The sequence below is a fragment of the Anas acuta genome, chromosome 5, assembly GCF_963932015.1.
Source record: "Anas acuta chromosome 5, bAnaAcu1.1, whole genome shotgun sequence".
Taxonomy (NCBI): Eukaryota; Metazoa; Chordata; class Aves; order Anseriformes; family Anatidae; genus Anas; species Anas acuta.
In genome coordinates, this window is record NC_088983.1 from 249,258 (window position 1) to 266,141 (window position 16,884).

The window sequence follows — 16,884 nt, forward strand, 5'->3', positions numbered from 1 at the left end:
TTCCTTTTAATGTTGGAGGCACAAATAATTCTACAAGTATTTTAAAACAGGTACTGAAAGAGCTGGCTGATGTCATTGTGAGATCTCAATTATTTTTCAGTGGTCTTGGGAATCTGGAGTTGTCTGGAAGCTGGCAAATGTCCCAGTTTTCAAGAAGAGTAAGAAAAAAGACCCTTTTAATTACAGGCCTGTTGGTCTCACTTCAGAGCCTGGTAAAATTATGGAGTAGTTTGTTCTTGGAGTTGTTGAAAAACACATGAAAGACAACACAGTCATTAGTCACAGTTGACACAGGTTCATGAAGGGAAAGTCCTGTTATGAGCTAAATTTCCTTTTGTGACAAGATTGACCAGCTAGTTGACCAAGGGAAGCCAGTTGGTGTAATATTCCTCGATTTCAGCAAAGTTTTCGATGCCGATTCCCATAGTATCCTTCTGAACAAAAATGACCAGCTGGGTAGATTTAGATTAGATATAAGGAAGAAATTCTTCATGATGAGGATGGTAAGTCACTGGAACAGGTTGCACAGAGAAGTTGTGGATCCCCTATCGTTGGAAGTGTTCAAGGACAAGTTTGGATGGGGCTTTAGGCAACCTGATCTAGTGGGAGGTGTTCCTGCCCATGGCAGGGGGGCTGGACTAGATGACTTTTAAAGTTCCCTTCCAACCCAAACCATTCTATGAGTCTGTGATTCTATGAAAACAGAGGCTTTTGTATTTCAGCTATCAAATGTATCTAAAATGATTATTTTCATGTTAAACAAATATAGTATTTGAAAATTGGAGAGCACGATACGTGTGATGTTCATTACATAATTTTCTAATGTATACTTCAGAGATACTTCAGTCAGTAAGACACCTATACCTAAGGAGCTTTTTGTTGCAAAGTCTCTCTGTGGGAGCCCTGTGGCTGGGCACACCTGTGCTGTGTGCATCCCCTCCATCCTGTCCAGAGAAGCTGTGCATGCACAGCCCTTGCTTATCTGCCATGCTGGTGGAGCTGGGCCAGCCCACCGGGGGGAAGGCTGTCCATGCCACTGCCACCCACAGAGCCCCTTCCTCTCCTGTACACAGTACCCTTGTCTGTGCTCACACCTGGTAGCCAACACTATCCAGCTGGCTGTTTAAAGCAATCCCCATTAGTGCTAAATAGAGGTAATTTGGTATAGAAGTCTTCTGCCCTCAAAGAGTCATGCTGTGCTACCAAGGACTAGGTGAAGGCACACCAGCTGATGTCACAATGGCTCCACATCCTGCCACAACAGTGTTGCAACCTGCTGTCTTTTGCATCTCTGATTTAGAATACAAGTCAGCAATAAATTCATTCCTTTCTTCCCTGTGGAGCACCTCTACCTCTTGCCTGGGTGATGCAGTTTTTCTGCCACTGCTCATCGTCTGGTATTTCTACTTGCAGGATGGATCTAGCCCAGCAGAGCCACTGAACCCTAAGGACATTCCTTTGAACACCAGCATAAACTATTTGAGGTGCTATAGTGTCCAGTTTGCAGAAGTCTGGGGATGAGGAGACCAGTGCTGCTGTGCCTCTGAAGCACTGTTTGGTCCCAGATAAGCAGAGCCTGTGCTACTGTGTGCAGGTGCTGCTGCTCCTGTTCGGCTGAGAGGCTGGCAGGGGCCATGCACATGGCTGTACAGGGCTGTTTGTCACCCACAGCATGTCTGCCGTCCTGGAGTGTCCTTCTTGAGAGCAAGGGGTGGCCTCCCCAGCAGCATTTTCTCATAAAAACAGCTTGAATGATCTCACTGTCTGCAGACCAACCTGGGTCTCAGCCTGGGCTAGAGAGTGGTGACCAGGTGTACCTCTTCTGAAGCACTGGAAAATCCTAGACTCAGGACCGCAGGCAATGTGATGCCATGGAAGAGTGTGGGAGGGAGCAGGGCAGGGACACCAATGTCCTTTCAGTGTGCAGGCAGCAGCAGGAAAGCTCCCGGTGCAGAAGCTGACACTGAAGCTATCTTTATGGCCAGCCTCAGCAGGCTTTGAACCACGCCACAGCAGCACAAGCGTGTACATGTATAATCTCAGTGTAGGAAGCCAGAGCTATGAAGGATCCTCACACAAAGTGTACATCTCCTCTTGCATTTTCATAATTATAATCATTCACAAATGCAACAGCTGGTAGGTGGATCCCACTTTTGGGTTAAATATAGGAATATAGATATATATATATATATTAATCTGCCTAATAGAATAGTTATCAAAGACTTTGATTTTGAATCAAAAATAAATTTAACTTTTAATAAGCCATATGATGCTTCCAAAGCTAAAAAAAAAAGTATTTAAAATATTGTTCATTGTCATGTTTAATCTTAATTTTTAAATAAAGTGATAGCTTGACTCATACCTGCTTGTAACATCTAGAATCAGTCCCAGAAAGACTAATCAACAGATTTGATGTAAAAGATTAATTACCAGTCCCTCGGGAGACAGTTTGTTTACTAAACAATCAATCCTATGCAAATTACTGAGTCAACACGCCAGTGTAATGGCTTCTTGTGGGAATGTTTGTTTATGTTTGCATACAGTCACCTCAGGGTGGTGGCAGCAGCACAGTGCTTATGTGGCCTGGGCCGTGCCTTCAGCTTACAGCTGGCTGGCAGGCAGCTCTGTCCAGGGACTCCAGGAGCTGCACATGCATTGCACTGTAAACAATCCCATTGCAAAGGCTCAAGCTTACACAACACCAACTGGCCAAACAATGTCTCCTTGCAGCAGAGAGAAGCAAAGGCATCACTGGTCCTTTCAAGCCTCTAGACGTGCTTCAGCACTGCTGGCATGCTTGCCTTTTCAAAGTGGTACTGAGGGAAAGGAAGGAGCATTCCACCCCATTTCAGGCATGGCACCTGCTTTAGGATGTTTTACTCATGCAGTGTTGACTGCATAGAATTGCCAGTATTCATTAACTAAGTACCAAGATGCCCCCCAAAGGTGGGTCACATTAGGAGAATAAACGTATTTGAAATATTAATAACTACCAGCTAGAAAGCAACCAAATATTAATTACAGAAGACTATCAAAACTGTCAATTTTAAATAATAATTATTGTCATGAAAAGCAGTGAAAGAGGTGATTCTGCATTGGTACAATTGCAGGCTGTTTTTCAAAGCTCATATATTCTATCAGTTAAATTGGGTAAAGACATACTGTGCAAGGAAACCGAGTTTTTTTAAAAACATATTCCAGTCATGTTTCCTAAACCAGGCAGCTGTAACAAAGTTAACAACCCAAATTAATTATCTGAAATGAACATCACCATTTAGGACAAATATTTTCTCATCAGCATTCAGTGTCACATCTCAAGACTAAAAGGGGAAATTAAGTAGAGAACTATTAGCCGATTAGCTAAAAAATGAGCTAAGGAAATATATGCATTGATATGCATTGTCCTATCTTTAGTTTCTTTTCTCCCTTGAAGTGAAATCCATTTCTCTACAGGTTATCGGTACAAATCCCACATAAGTGGCACTGAATTTCACACGGCACCTTAACAGTATGGGCAGAAAAGCAGACAGCAAGTGGATAGTTCAACAGACATTACGAGTTTGTTACATGAAGGACTAATAATTTTGCACTGCTGATTATAGACTTTGCAGGTGGATCACATTAAATATTTCTGCTTCACGTGCTTCCATTTGGCACCCTAACTGACCCTTAAAGGAAAGCTGTTCCAGGGAAGGAACTGTCATCCTGTGACATCCTCTACTAAAACCTTTGAGCTCAGATCAAATCACAGATGCACACTTGTGCCCAGCATGCAAATACAGCCCAAGCTCTTGTAGGCCTTGGGTCTTGTCATCTAGCCTGCTCCTCCCTGTTACTTCCCCAGACACTGTGCCCTTTCACACCTTTTATCTTGTGGGACATGCTACATCCTAGCACTGCTCTGAGCTCACAGTGCTCAAACACAGGGGGCACAGGGACTACATCCTCACCAGGGAACCCTGCAGGGTGCGTTAGCTCACTGGCTATACCTGTGCTGCATTACCTAACCAAGAACCTGATTCTTTGCATCCTGTGTCCAGAAAGAGCTTTTATCAGCATTGCCACACAGACACTCACAATTAATTTTTGATGAAGTGAAATATAAAATTTTTCACAGGAGAAAAAACTGGCATTACCATGCAAACATTTTTTTTTTTTTTTTTTTTTCCAGTTGGTTGCAAAGTACAATCAAATATTCGTGTAATGACCTAAAACAGAATGATAAAATGATTTGTAACATAATAACATACAGATAAAAACAAGTGAATAATGTATCAAATTATGTATCTGTTATTTTTAAATGAACTGTTATTCTGCTATATAGTCCCACACTGCTACAGGGAATTAGTTCTTGGCCATCTTTATCTCATGAACTGTCCTTTCATATGAAATTAAATTTTAAATTAATTGTCCAGAAGGCTAAAGTTGGGAGACTAATTAAAACATAAATAAATAAATCTCTGGGCACTTTATAACTCTCTTCCATATGTGGTTGTCTACTGACAGGATGAATTTTCCAGAATTTGTTCCTATTTTCTGTGCTTTGATAAAAATCCTGGAATGCCCTATCCCTGGAAGTGTTCAAGGCCAGGTTGGATGGGACTTTGGGCAACGTAGTCTAGTGGAAGGTGTTCCTGCCCATGGCACCGGGTTGGAACCAGATGGTCTTTAAGGTCCCTTTCAGCCCAAATCATTCTATGATTTCTTGCAAAACTATAACAGAACATGTTGCCCTCAAAGATGGTTTCTGTGTTTAATCTTTGTGTTGTAAGACAATTGCAATTTCAGTGTATGATTAGTCACTCTAAGACATACAGCACTGTTTTTCTTTCACCCTTGTAAGCTTTATGCAATGTTCCTTATGAGTTGTGGTTTAGCATCAAAAGCACTTGGCCTTTGCATGTGAAAACAACTTCCCACAAATGCCTTCTTGAAAAGCTTTGGTGACAGGGATGCCTATACTCATTTCTCTAGAGTTACTGAAGTTCATTGAGGTGACTGGCTCCAGGTTATTTCTATGAGCTTCTGCAGGGCAAAGATACTGAGGCTTGGGAGTCGCTCCCACTATGCTGTGGGCTCCCTGCACACAGGGCAGAGGAGGAATTCACTCTGCACTTAACTGCATTCATCTGGCAAGGAAGAGACAAGCAAGAGTGGGGACAGCCAGAAGAAAGGCAACAAAACTGAAACAAGAGGCCACCTGTGGTAGAGGGGTGCAAAAAAAAAAAAAAAAAAAATTAGTTCACAAAGGCAGCCAGCATGAAGGAAAACTTCAGGCATTCATTAAAGTCAGTGGTCCAGCTTCAGCTCAGAAAAGCTCCTCCCAGGTGTAGGAGTCATGGCAAAGCCCAGGGAAATCTCCTGTGTGACTGCATTGGATACCACTGGATGCTCAGACCCAGCACAGCCCTGCCATTTGATGGCATCCTCCCATGTTCTCCCAGGCTGTTCCTCTGCAGTCCCCTTGCTCAGGAGGGCATCACGCAGCTCCACGTGCCAGCAGCAAGCATGCAACACTGTGCTTGCCTGCACACAGCACACCTGCAGGGCCACAGCTTAGATCTAACTGTCCTCTAACTGGAATAGGTGTTCAAGAAAAAAAATCCTCTGCCCACGCACAGCACTTCATACTCAATTAGTTTTATTGGCTCACACATGTTTGGTTTGTACAGGAAAGCACATGCCCTAGGATCTTTCCCACTGATGTACACCTTGTACAAACTGGTGCTGCTTGCCACAGCTCAGATTTCAATGCAATGGCTGCACAGCAAAATGATCATTGCAAATAGGGTATAAAATGTATGCTGTGGCTTTTTATCTTAAAAGTCAAGATGTGCTGTCTACCTTTGCCTTCAAAGAAAGTTACTTCCTACAGTGCACTGGACAAAACAGAAGGTTCAACCACAGAGTCTAACCTCTACCTTTTCTCAGAAAGCAGACTGCTCAGCTGACCCTGCAGAATGGATTAATGACAGCATAAGGCATGAAAGAATCTGTAAGTTATTCCTGATTGTACAATTTAAGGCACATTATCAACTGATTAGGTATTGGTATCTATTCAAAAATAAAAATTACAAAAAGTTAGTGTTTTTTTTTTTTTTTTTTTTTTTTTTTTTTTTTTTTTTTTTTTTTTTTTGTGTGTGTGTGTGTGTGTGTGTCCAATCCACATAGCCCTCTACACTGATCAGGCCTGAGACCGCATTTGCATAGTGCCATGGCTCCAGTGTCATGCTGCCTGTATGTCAAGGCACTGCTCAGTACTCCGCTTTCCACACATGCAGCACTCAGAGATTTACAGCTTGCAGATTCAAGTTCCTGTCTTCAAAGAGCTGTTCCTCTGGGGCACTACCACACAGGCACAAGACTCCAGGTTATGAGTGGAGCACTTGTCACTGGTTGATATGCTGCACTTTCTCAGGAAACATTTGCACAAAGAACCACAGAGAGGAATGTCCAACCTGAGAGAGACTGGGTTGAGGAAAGCTGAGCATCTCTGGCCAGCTGCACAGGGGCCTCTTGTCCTTCTCCACACTAATTTTCAGTGATGAACTGCCCTTATTACATTGTGTGGAGACCACCACCAGACACCTACTAGACAACTCACTTTTCAATGGAGACTAATGCCGTAGCCCTGCCCTGGCCACCCTGGCTCCCTGCAATGGTAGCCCAAGTCAGAAACTGCTTGTCAGAAACATGGGGCTAGTTTCTCAGGAGGTTCTTTATAGTTTGGCCTCATCAGTGGAAAAGAATTCACTTTATCATCTACTGTCATACTAGCAAACACAACTCAAAGTCATTAAATCAAGTGCATTGGGTAAGGAAATATGTCAATTAATTTCTGAACTCACTTGCATGAATAGGTTGTGTCCCTCAAAAATCAGGTACTGAATTATGAAGACAAAGCCAGCTAAGCTGCCGCCAGGACACGTTCAGTCATATCCTGACTGCTTACAGACCTCTGGGCAGTACAACACAAAAAAATATCCTACCACATGGATCAAAATACTGTCCCGTCAAACAGCCAGTGAAGTGTCTTACCATATTGGGCATTAAAAGCTGATTCCTGGAATCACTGTAGGAAATTAATTTGGGACGGACCAGGTGGTTGTTTCAGTCATGTAAAATTCCAGTCAACCATTGTCCTCATGTCCTTACTCACATAGGACACATTAGCACAGTATTCATTTCATCAAAATATAAGTTTAGTCTTCAAAAAATAGGAAGCTTGTAAAAGTAACTGAATAAATTAAGCTGGGCATTTACTCATTGGAAAAAAAAATATTAGGAGAAATCAAATTATAGAAAACCCTGTGACAAAAAGTCTATAGCTTCAAATTTAAAAATTTTCACCTTCTCTGTGTTCACACCATGTTTATTCTGCTCCAGTGGGCAAGTTCATTGTTATAGTGCAGAAATTTAGAACCATTTTTTCTTTAGTAGTTTATGATGCTTTCAGGTATGCATCAGGTATGAATGGTATGAATTGACAAAGCAGAAGGACTGGTAAGCATGGAATTTTCATATTCTTTCTGGTCTATAACATATAATGTATTTATGTTCTATTAAGAAAAATATCAGGAATCTTGCTCACACTTTCTTCTACCTCTCTCTGTTTAATTTTTTATATAATATATGTAATTTAAAATGAGAAAGTTAGAGGTAGAGATAGCTATAGATAGAGAAAGATACTGGGAGAAACAAGATAGCATGAGGAAGTTTCCTTATATTTTCTTAACTATATACAAAAAGCAAAATGTTCATTATATATTTGTATATATAAAAAACATATATAGCACATATGTGATATTATTCTGTATATCTTTACACATACATATATATAATCTGTGTACAATATATAGGTGTCTGCTTTTGGAATAAGAAACATCCATAAAAAGCTTGTACAATCAGAAATATTTTAACTGTAAAGGAAAGATATAGGCAATCCCTCTGCATAATCTAGTTAGCAATAGCTTAGGAAAAGGGCTTAGAGCATGGGGAGTCCTCTTTCTGCTCATGCCTGGAAAACAAATTTTAGTTAACATTTACAAGGCAGGACATTTATGACAAATGGCAGCAGGTCAAGGGAGGTGATCCTCCCCCTCTACTCTGCCCTGGTCAGGCCTCACCTGGAGTACTGTGTCCAGTTCTGGGCTCCGCAGTACAAAAAAAAAGACAGGGATCTCCTGGAGAGAGTCCTGCGGAAGGCCACAAAGATGATACAGGGCCTGGAGCATCTTCCCTATGAGCAAAGGCTGAGAGACCTGGGCCTGTTCAGCCTTGAGAAGAGAAAACTGAGAGGGGATCTTATCAATGTTTATAAATACCTGAAGTGTGGGAGAGAGAGGGATTTGGCCAACATCTTTTCAGTGGTTTGTGGGTACAGAACAAGGGGCAATGGCCAAAAAATGGAGCACAGGAAGTTCCACACCAACATGTGAAAGAATTTCTTCATGGTGAGGGTGACAGAGCACTGGGACAGGCTGCCCATAGAGGTTGTGGAGTCTCCTCTGGAGATAATCAAGGCCTGTCTGGACACCTACCTGGGCAAGATGCTCTAGGGAACCTGCTTTTTGGCAGGGGGGTTGGACCCAACGATCTCTTGAGTTCCCTTCCAACCCCTACAACTCTGTGATTCTGTGATAAACTCTGATTTCTTTATGAATAGGAATATCCATCTTTCAGTATCATTACTCAAGAGCCTGGTAAAAACATGTTCAGAGCATCATTTTCCTTGAGATATATTTAAAGAGTCCCTTTTCTTCCTTGTTTTCTCATGTCTGATGGCCTCAGTATTATTTTTTTCAAGTGATGAACTTATTCTAAGAAGTTCCTCGTATCTCCACAGTTCCTTCCCATTTCTGTGATGCAGTGCAGAGCCTCCTTCCCCAGACCAGTGCGCTGGGTCATGCTCTGATGTGTGTCTATGGAGATGTCATGAGCCAGTCTTTTCAGGAAGAGCTGCTGCTTTGTTTTTGTAGGTTATTTTTATTGTTTTTGTTTCTCAGTCTGGACCAATTAAATGCTGTAGTGCACATGCACAACCACACATGCATTTGTCAGGAACACTGCAGAGTATAAAAAAGCAATGGAATAAATAGTTAAGGAATGAATAAAAGATGAAGGCATAAAAGCCTTTGTCTTATTCTATTAGGACATGGAAATCACTGTATCTGAAGATCAGGATTCAGATATGCAATATGAAATGTACCTAAAAGGTGTTGAAATGGAGAGCTTTCAATTCTTCAGCCAGTGACCTCAGCAGACTCAACTAGTAATAGCACAACTCAACTAGTAATAGCAGCACTGGTTTATTTCCTATTCCTGCTCAAATGTCATGTGCCCAGCAGCATCTCAAGAGGGCCTTTGAATGGAGGGTGAGAAGAAAAGTAATGCAGTAAAGAGTGAGGACATACAGCCACCCCATCCCTGCCCACAGTGCCCCGTGTCTGCTGAGCAGGGGAGTTTCCCAGCTGTGCTGTTACAGGGGTCTACGTCCTGATAGTTCTGGATGAGTACTTTGTGAGACTAATATTTCCTCATTAATAGCTCCATAGGTCTTTATTCTGCCCCTTCTCTTCCTATTGTTTGTCACTTAATCTGCCAATAGGAACATTGTGCAATAAACATGTGCTCTTTCCATAAGGGGAGGCACAGTTGTAAGGCATGCGCTGCTAGCCCTGCTGCAACCTTCTAGGGAGGGTCTGGTTTGCAGCATTTGCTAGGCAGTGTACCTAGTGATGTTTATGAGCTGCCCTGTGGCAAGAGCTGTCTTAGGAAGAGACTGAAATAGCAGCAATGCCTGGCAATTGCCTGTCCTTAAAACAACAAATCTTTTAGAGTTCAATGAGTGAGTAAACACTAACCCAGTCTGTTACCCACCAGTGCTACTCAGATCTGTAGACCACAGCATCCCTGTTATAAACCAGCACATTTTTAAGAGTGAAAGGTGTTACTAGATTCATTGAAACGGTTATATTGGCTCCTTCATGCAAAAATGTCAGTAAGTGTGGCTCTTACTTTCAGCTGATGATCACAGGAGAAGGTGTGTGAGGAAATGGGCTAGAACTCACAAAGCACCTCAAAGTGTTGAAGGCGCTATTCTTCAGAGGTGTTTGAAACAAACAATAAATTTCATCTCCACTGATTTTATTCAGAGCCTATGGTTTTCACTGAAATCACTATAAAATGCCTGAAAAGCTACTGATTATACTTCAGGTGAGAGCCAGTGCCTTCCCTGCTGCTTTGTCCAGATAATTCCTGAGTGGCAGCACCTTCATGAGGACACAGCAGGTGCAACACCCTCAGTACAATTTCTCCCTGGAACAGCTGACAGTGTTAATAATGTCATTTTTGGCTGTCGAATTTTGTTATCCCTGCACTCATCCTGGTGGCAAACCTGCAGACTTTTCACTATAAGTAAATAACTCCATCTCCTGCTCTTTTTCTGCTGTGTGCTTTAGATCTCTGTTTGATAATTTACTCCAGAGGATTTGCCTGAATTTACAGCCTCTGTAGCTGGCACTGGGTCCTCCTGTTTTAATAAAATATAAAAGAGGGTGAACATTTTTAAAAAGCTAAATATGTTATTTGACTAATCGGAATTGTTCTATTGATACTGCTACATAAAAGTTTTACTGTCACCTCAAGAAGTGTCACTTGAAATATAATTGCTACTCAAGTAATATGTTACAGTTGCAGATATGCATTTTGGAATCACAGAAAAAAAAAAAAAAGAAAAAAAAAAATTAATAAAAAGGCTTTATCCAGCCTTTTGAGAGATTTCTTTTTCAGGCAGTGCAGGCTCACCAGAGCTAAGCTAATTAAATGTCAACTTTAATACAGAAAATATTTTTAATCAGTTGCTTTGATACCAGTAAATTCTATTATTTTTATTATTTATATATATTTTTAAACCTGAATAAAAATTGGTTAGCAAACCAATTAGCTAGTCAGAAAGCTCTTGTACCAGTATGTGCGTTTTGGTTAACTTTTTATGAATCTGGATGTATACAGATAGCTTCTAGAGCCTGTATTTGATATATTTTTCATCCTTCCTGTCACCTTCCAAGGAAAAGCACATTGCTATGACAACAGAAGATGGTATTGGAATAAGGAAAACAACTGAGTTAATTAATATTGGAGTAGTTATTTTTAGTATATAACTTGTTACACCTTCTTCACAAAGTACAGAAACAAAACCAGCATGAGACTGACAGCTCACAGTTAAACTTTGGGGGTTACTGATCACATTTTCCAAAAATGGCAGGTGAAACATTTTGAAATTCATCATCTGCTTGTTCTTATCTTCCTTGTTTGTCCCCAGTATCCCACTATAGAGTGTATGTCAAAGTATGTCCATCAGAAAAGCTGTGTACAGGCCATGCTATCATTGACTGTGATCTCTTCAGTCAACTTAAACCTTCACGTAAGTATCACCACATTCATATTTGGGAAACACCTTTAATTAATCATTAGCATCATGTAGGCGGTAAGATTTCACTGATTCACAGAAACAGGAAAAATAGATTGTTATCATTTTGTGTATGTACATGTATATATGCATGCATATACACACACAATTCATCTGCAACAACAGTCTAACAAAGCACCTAGCTTTAACAGGACACCTTCCACCTGCAGAAAACAGAAAAGAAATCAGGTATCATAATACTCTGGTCTTGTACAGAGAATATTTGAAGAGTGTGGAGTAAGCATGTGCAATGCACAAACAGCATATACAGATATATGCCAGACCTTGACGTCTGATGCACTGAGCCTGCCTCAGCAGTGTAGGAGCACTCATAGTGCATTGCAGCTGTCAAATAATTTTCACTCAAGTTCTTTTTAAAAGGATATATTTTCCATCTGAGAGATCTCCTCCCCATTTGCTTTAATGTCCACAAACACTGTGACCACTTATTTTAAGTTTCTATTTCCAAATATCCAATTGAGAATGCTGCAAGGAGCTTTATTTTCAGGATATTCTTTCTGTCACTCCCTGAGCTTTGATTTTACAAAAGCTGAGCACCTTAGAAAACTCAGGCAATCTTGACAGTTCTGTAGTTCATATTGTACTAAAACGCTACCTCCCTGTGGTGAGGATTGCTCGTGAGAAAAATGATGGAGACATCCCTATTCAAGCCATGGATTGCAGTAGCCTCATTGCCTGATGTGGACCCAGAGCAGAACCTGCTGCCTCAATTACAGCTGGCACGTCCACTAGCTGGTGTGCCTGCAGCCTCAATGAAAACTCATTGCCCAGCAAGAATGGAAATGTATCACCACTGTCAGACTACTGGTCTGACCCCACCATTGGATTGTCAGAGTTTCTAGTAGTCTTGGTCAGGCAAAATGTTTCGGCTCATGGCTTTTACTTAAAACAAAGCAGTCTTACATTAGTCAAAAAGGGCCAGAGTCACCTCAGCCTGCTATCACAAAGTGCTTCTAGGTGGCTTTAGTGACCTGTGAGACTGTCCCACCACTGAATTATTGCAGACATATATATTCTCAGCACCAATTAATATTGTTAGAAAAATGCTAGGAAAAAAATGCTTGACTTTGGAGGCTTATCTTATTTCCCCTGCAGGCATATACCCTTCCACTTGATGTCCCTTTGGATGCTAAGAGGGCTGTATTTAGATACTACAAATTAGCGGAATAGTGCATATTTTCACCTGGGGATAAGAATACAATGCTTTCCTTTTTGCAGTGCCTAATTTTGAAAATTTTATCAGTGTAAAAATCCAACACATTCACAGCCATCCTGGCAGCCTAACACAGTCAGATGTCACATATGAAATGCAGAAATACTTCATGTCAGAGGTTCAGCATACACAGAAAAAGCTCCCTAACAGCCATTTCTGAATGGGTTATGGGAAAAGTAAAGGGAATTGGTCTTAAAGCTGGAAACTGAGACTGGGTGATAACCTGCATGCAATACTCATATCCTGCATCCTATGTGAACAAAGATCATATCCCCTGTTTCATGGGGAATAACTTTTGCCATCAACAGAACTGCTTTGTCAAGCTGGGAGTTTCAGCTTTTCTGTAATGAAGTTAGTGCAATCACAGCTGTTCCCAAAGAGTCTTGGGCCCAAGAGAACCCTTGGGAATATATCTTGCTCCATAGTCTCTGTGCATGGAGCCATGCTGTGGGGTGCTGTCCTCAGAGAGACAGGGTCAAAGCCACAGCTCTTCTGTCTTGAGGTCTGCTGTGCAGGCTTTGAGGCAGCATGATGGCAAGATGGTCACAAAGCCAGTAAGCATGCACCTGCAGGATCCACCTGTGCTTTCCTGGGAAACTTTTGCCACCTCAGCAGGAATTGGAGAAGATGATCCTTTTCTGGGCCACTGAGCTGTCCTCTTTAACGTGCTTTATTAACAAATCCCAACTGCATCACTATCCCACTTAACCTGAGACCAACTAAGGTGAAACCGTAGGTGCCACTTGGGTGAAACCAAGTGTTTTGATAAGGTGAGTATGTTTACATGTAGCTATGAGTGCTGGGAGTGTATCAATAAATCTCATTCTGAAAAAGATGGAAAGCATGTAGTCCAGGTAGCAGAGAACAATATTACTGAGTGAAAGATAATAGCTTGGGTGAGGTTTGGGAAGAGTGAAAGATAATAGCTTGGGTGAGGTTTGGGAACTAGCAAACTAATTACTTCTGCAAAGTTCACAATTTTTGTCAGCTTTATTCTACTCCTTCAGCACCTCACATAAATCTCATTGAAATGTGATAGACAGCTGGGGGATCAGATGGCATTACATGAAAAAGATGCAAACCACAGAGAGAGTAAATGTTTTTCTATCTTTCTGTCATTGTCCTTGGGAATGATCAAGTGCAGATAAATGACATTCAGCTCAGCCAGGCAGCTGACTGAATCATTTCTAGCAGAGGAATATGAATTCCAGGAGATAATGTGGTTTGGGGTAGCCTTGTTCTATGTGCTGTGATATTGTCAATATATTATTAAGAAGCAGGCTCCACTCTGTTTCCTCTGCCATCTACCATGTTCTGTTCTACATGTTGTGGAATTGCTGTTGGCCATTGTACTTTTGAGGTTGTCAGTTGGAGAAAAGTGTTCTGCTGCTGAGCCTGGGGTTGTCTGTAATTACTGATTAATCACTCCTGGATAGGGACTGGGGTCCTACCAGTTCAGAAACAGCTCCAGGTTTCTATCTATTGTCTCACAGGTTGGCCCTTCCTAATGTTGCAACTTGGGATTGTGGTGTTCAGAGTTGTTGCACTGTAAACTGGCCAGCATTCCAGATAAACATCAGTATTGTTGATATTATTTGTATGTCAGTAAGTTTTATAGTGCACAAGATGCAGAGCTAAAAATCTTTGCTCCACGAGGAGTTAAGGATTAAGTCAATTTGTTTCCAGGAGGTAGGCCATTTCACTTGTCTGCTCTCTCCATCACAGTCTCCTCAGTGAAAGAAGCTGTACTAGTCTAGAGTCTGTCTCCAGTCACTTGCACATCTCCTAATGAAGCTCTCTTGGCTTCATGTGGCTGGTTGTCTGCAGCTAGCTTTCCTGGGCTTCAACACAGCTTACCCCAACAGACCCAAAGGGGGACCTACACTTGGAGAAAGGAACCGGTGCTTCAGTTGGTTTCAGGGTGTGAAAGTGTGAGAGCAAGGCATTTCTGCTGATAACAATAGGATGTTTTAAATGGTCTCTGTTGATAAGAAACGAGAAGGAAGCCCCTTAGCCATGAAGTCTAGAGGAGAAAACCTTCGTATGAACTTGTTCATAACCTAACAGACTCCAATTTATAAGCTCTGTGGGAGCAGTTCTACTCCCATGAGTCAAGGAGAGTAAAATCCTTCACTTTCTCTAGTATAGAGGTTCTGATAGTGAGGTTGTCTTTCTTGCACACAGGAGGAAAAGCACAGTTTTTCAAACAGCAGTTGTCCTTCTTCATGTAAAGCAGTCTCCAATAGTTCATAAACTTAAAAAATAGTTGCATTGCTATGGGTGTGCAATTCATAGCAGGCACCAATCCAAGCAGTTCAAACAGAGGCCTGAAAATAGAGGAGAAGTGCTCTTTCCTGAATGTTTCTTACTGTGATGGTGATCCCTCCTGTTTCTAAGGCAGTCTCTAGAACTTTCTGTATTGTTGCCAAAACAAGGAAAGTGAATTAATCTTCTCTTCCACTTACCACTCCTTCAAAGCCACTTTACGTTGTTAAATCAGGAGCTGTGCTGGAATATTTGCTGGAGTCCTGGGAGAGTATAGCTAACCACTGATTGATTCTTCTGTAAACTTAGGTGAAATTATTTGCAAAAAGTCAATAGCAGAGATCAAATCATTAGTTTGTTTCTTTTTCACATGCTACAGAGCTCTGCAGTTACTTTGCATGAGTGAAGTTGCTCCTGTTCCTTTCTTAGACTCTCATGCTAGTCATTGACTGCTTGTCAAGAGAGTGATTTCTGGTCCTCCTTTTCTCCTTAGGCCTTTCCCCCAGTGGCTCTGATTTATTTACTATTTATTTATTTATTTATTTATTTTTCTGTATTAAATCTCTTGGCCAGAAAATTTGAAGAAAAGTAAGGTTTAACCTTTTTATACATTCGATTCCATTGTACATTCAGTTTGCTATTTTTAAAAGATGCTAAGTCATTGGGTCTCTTTCTGAGATAGTCTAATAGTTGTCAGCTGGAGGCCTTCAAAAGCAACCAGGTAGAAAGCCTTTGGGAACCAGGAACTCCTTTCTTTATTCTGTAAAATTAGTTTACATATTGCTGATATGTTAAGTTGATGAAATCATTCTCTTTACTATCATCCTTTAGGGAAATTTTTGTGGTGTTCTTTCGCAACTGAACATGAATAGTCAAAATAGGTATATCAACAACCAAGGTAGATGGATGTCCATCACTAAGATGGAGCGTGGGTAGAAATAGAAAACTATAAAATAATGAAATTTCCTGAGAACAAAGATTAGAAGCTTCTCCCCCTGTATCACAGCAGGATAAGCAAGCTAAAGACCATGAAAGCCAGTTGGAGAAGAGTCAGCACTTAGTCACCCTCCTCCTTGGGGTTAAGAAAGCAGAGTGGGCACGGGCACTGCCAAGAAGTGTCCTGACCATGCAGGGGCACATTGTGGAGGTTTCCAGCAGGACCAGCAGCACATGACCTGTTAGCCCATGTCACCTCCTGCCCCTGTGGTGCTGCATTTGCATGTGAGCCATGGCAGTGCAGGACTGGCAAGGCTGAGTGCCCATACCTCTGCTGGCCCCAACAGCTCTCACCACGTCACAGAAGTGTGACCTTGCCTGTAGCATGAAGAATGTAGAAATGCATTGACTTCACTGAGCACTGCTGGCCTCAGCTGCCCTGGTGCCTGCTCTAGGTACAGAGAAACACCAGCCTCTTTGTGTCACGTACAGAGATAAACCAATATCCAACTGTGGCTAAGCTCTTAAAACATCATACACGTTGTCACTTTAATTTGGAGGCAACTAAAATCTGTAGACATAAATATTTCTAGCGGTACCAAGCTGCTGGAGTCTTGATTTCTGAACTCACTCTAGCCAGATGCATGAGCCCCGGGGCACCCTGAATCCTGGACCTCTACAGAGGCCATCTTCTGCCAGTCCAAGATGTGTGACTGGCTGGGGAAGATGTTCTCCAAGTGTGTCCCCTGTGCACAGAAGATGGGGAAGAGGAGGCAGTATCAGCTCTGTGAGGATCTCTGGGTTCAGGTCTCCCCCACAGGCAATCTAGAGGATATGTGCCTCCCTGGTGCATTCACTGCCATTCCATCCTATTTTTCCCTGTGGGAAGTCTCCTTCCTCACTTAATAGGCCTGGTTCAGGTCTTGTGAAGCAGGTACCTGTTCACAAGGAGACAGAACGGAGACAACATGCCAGACCA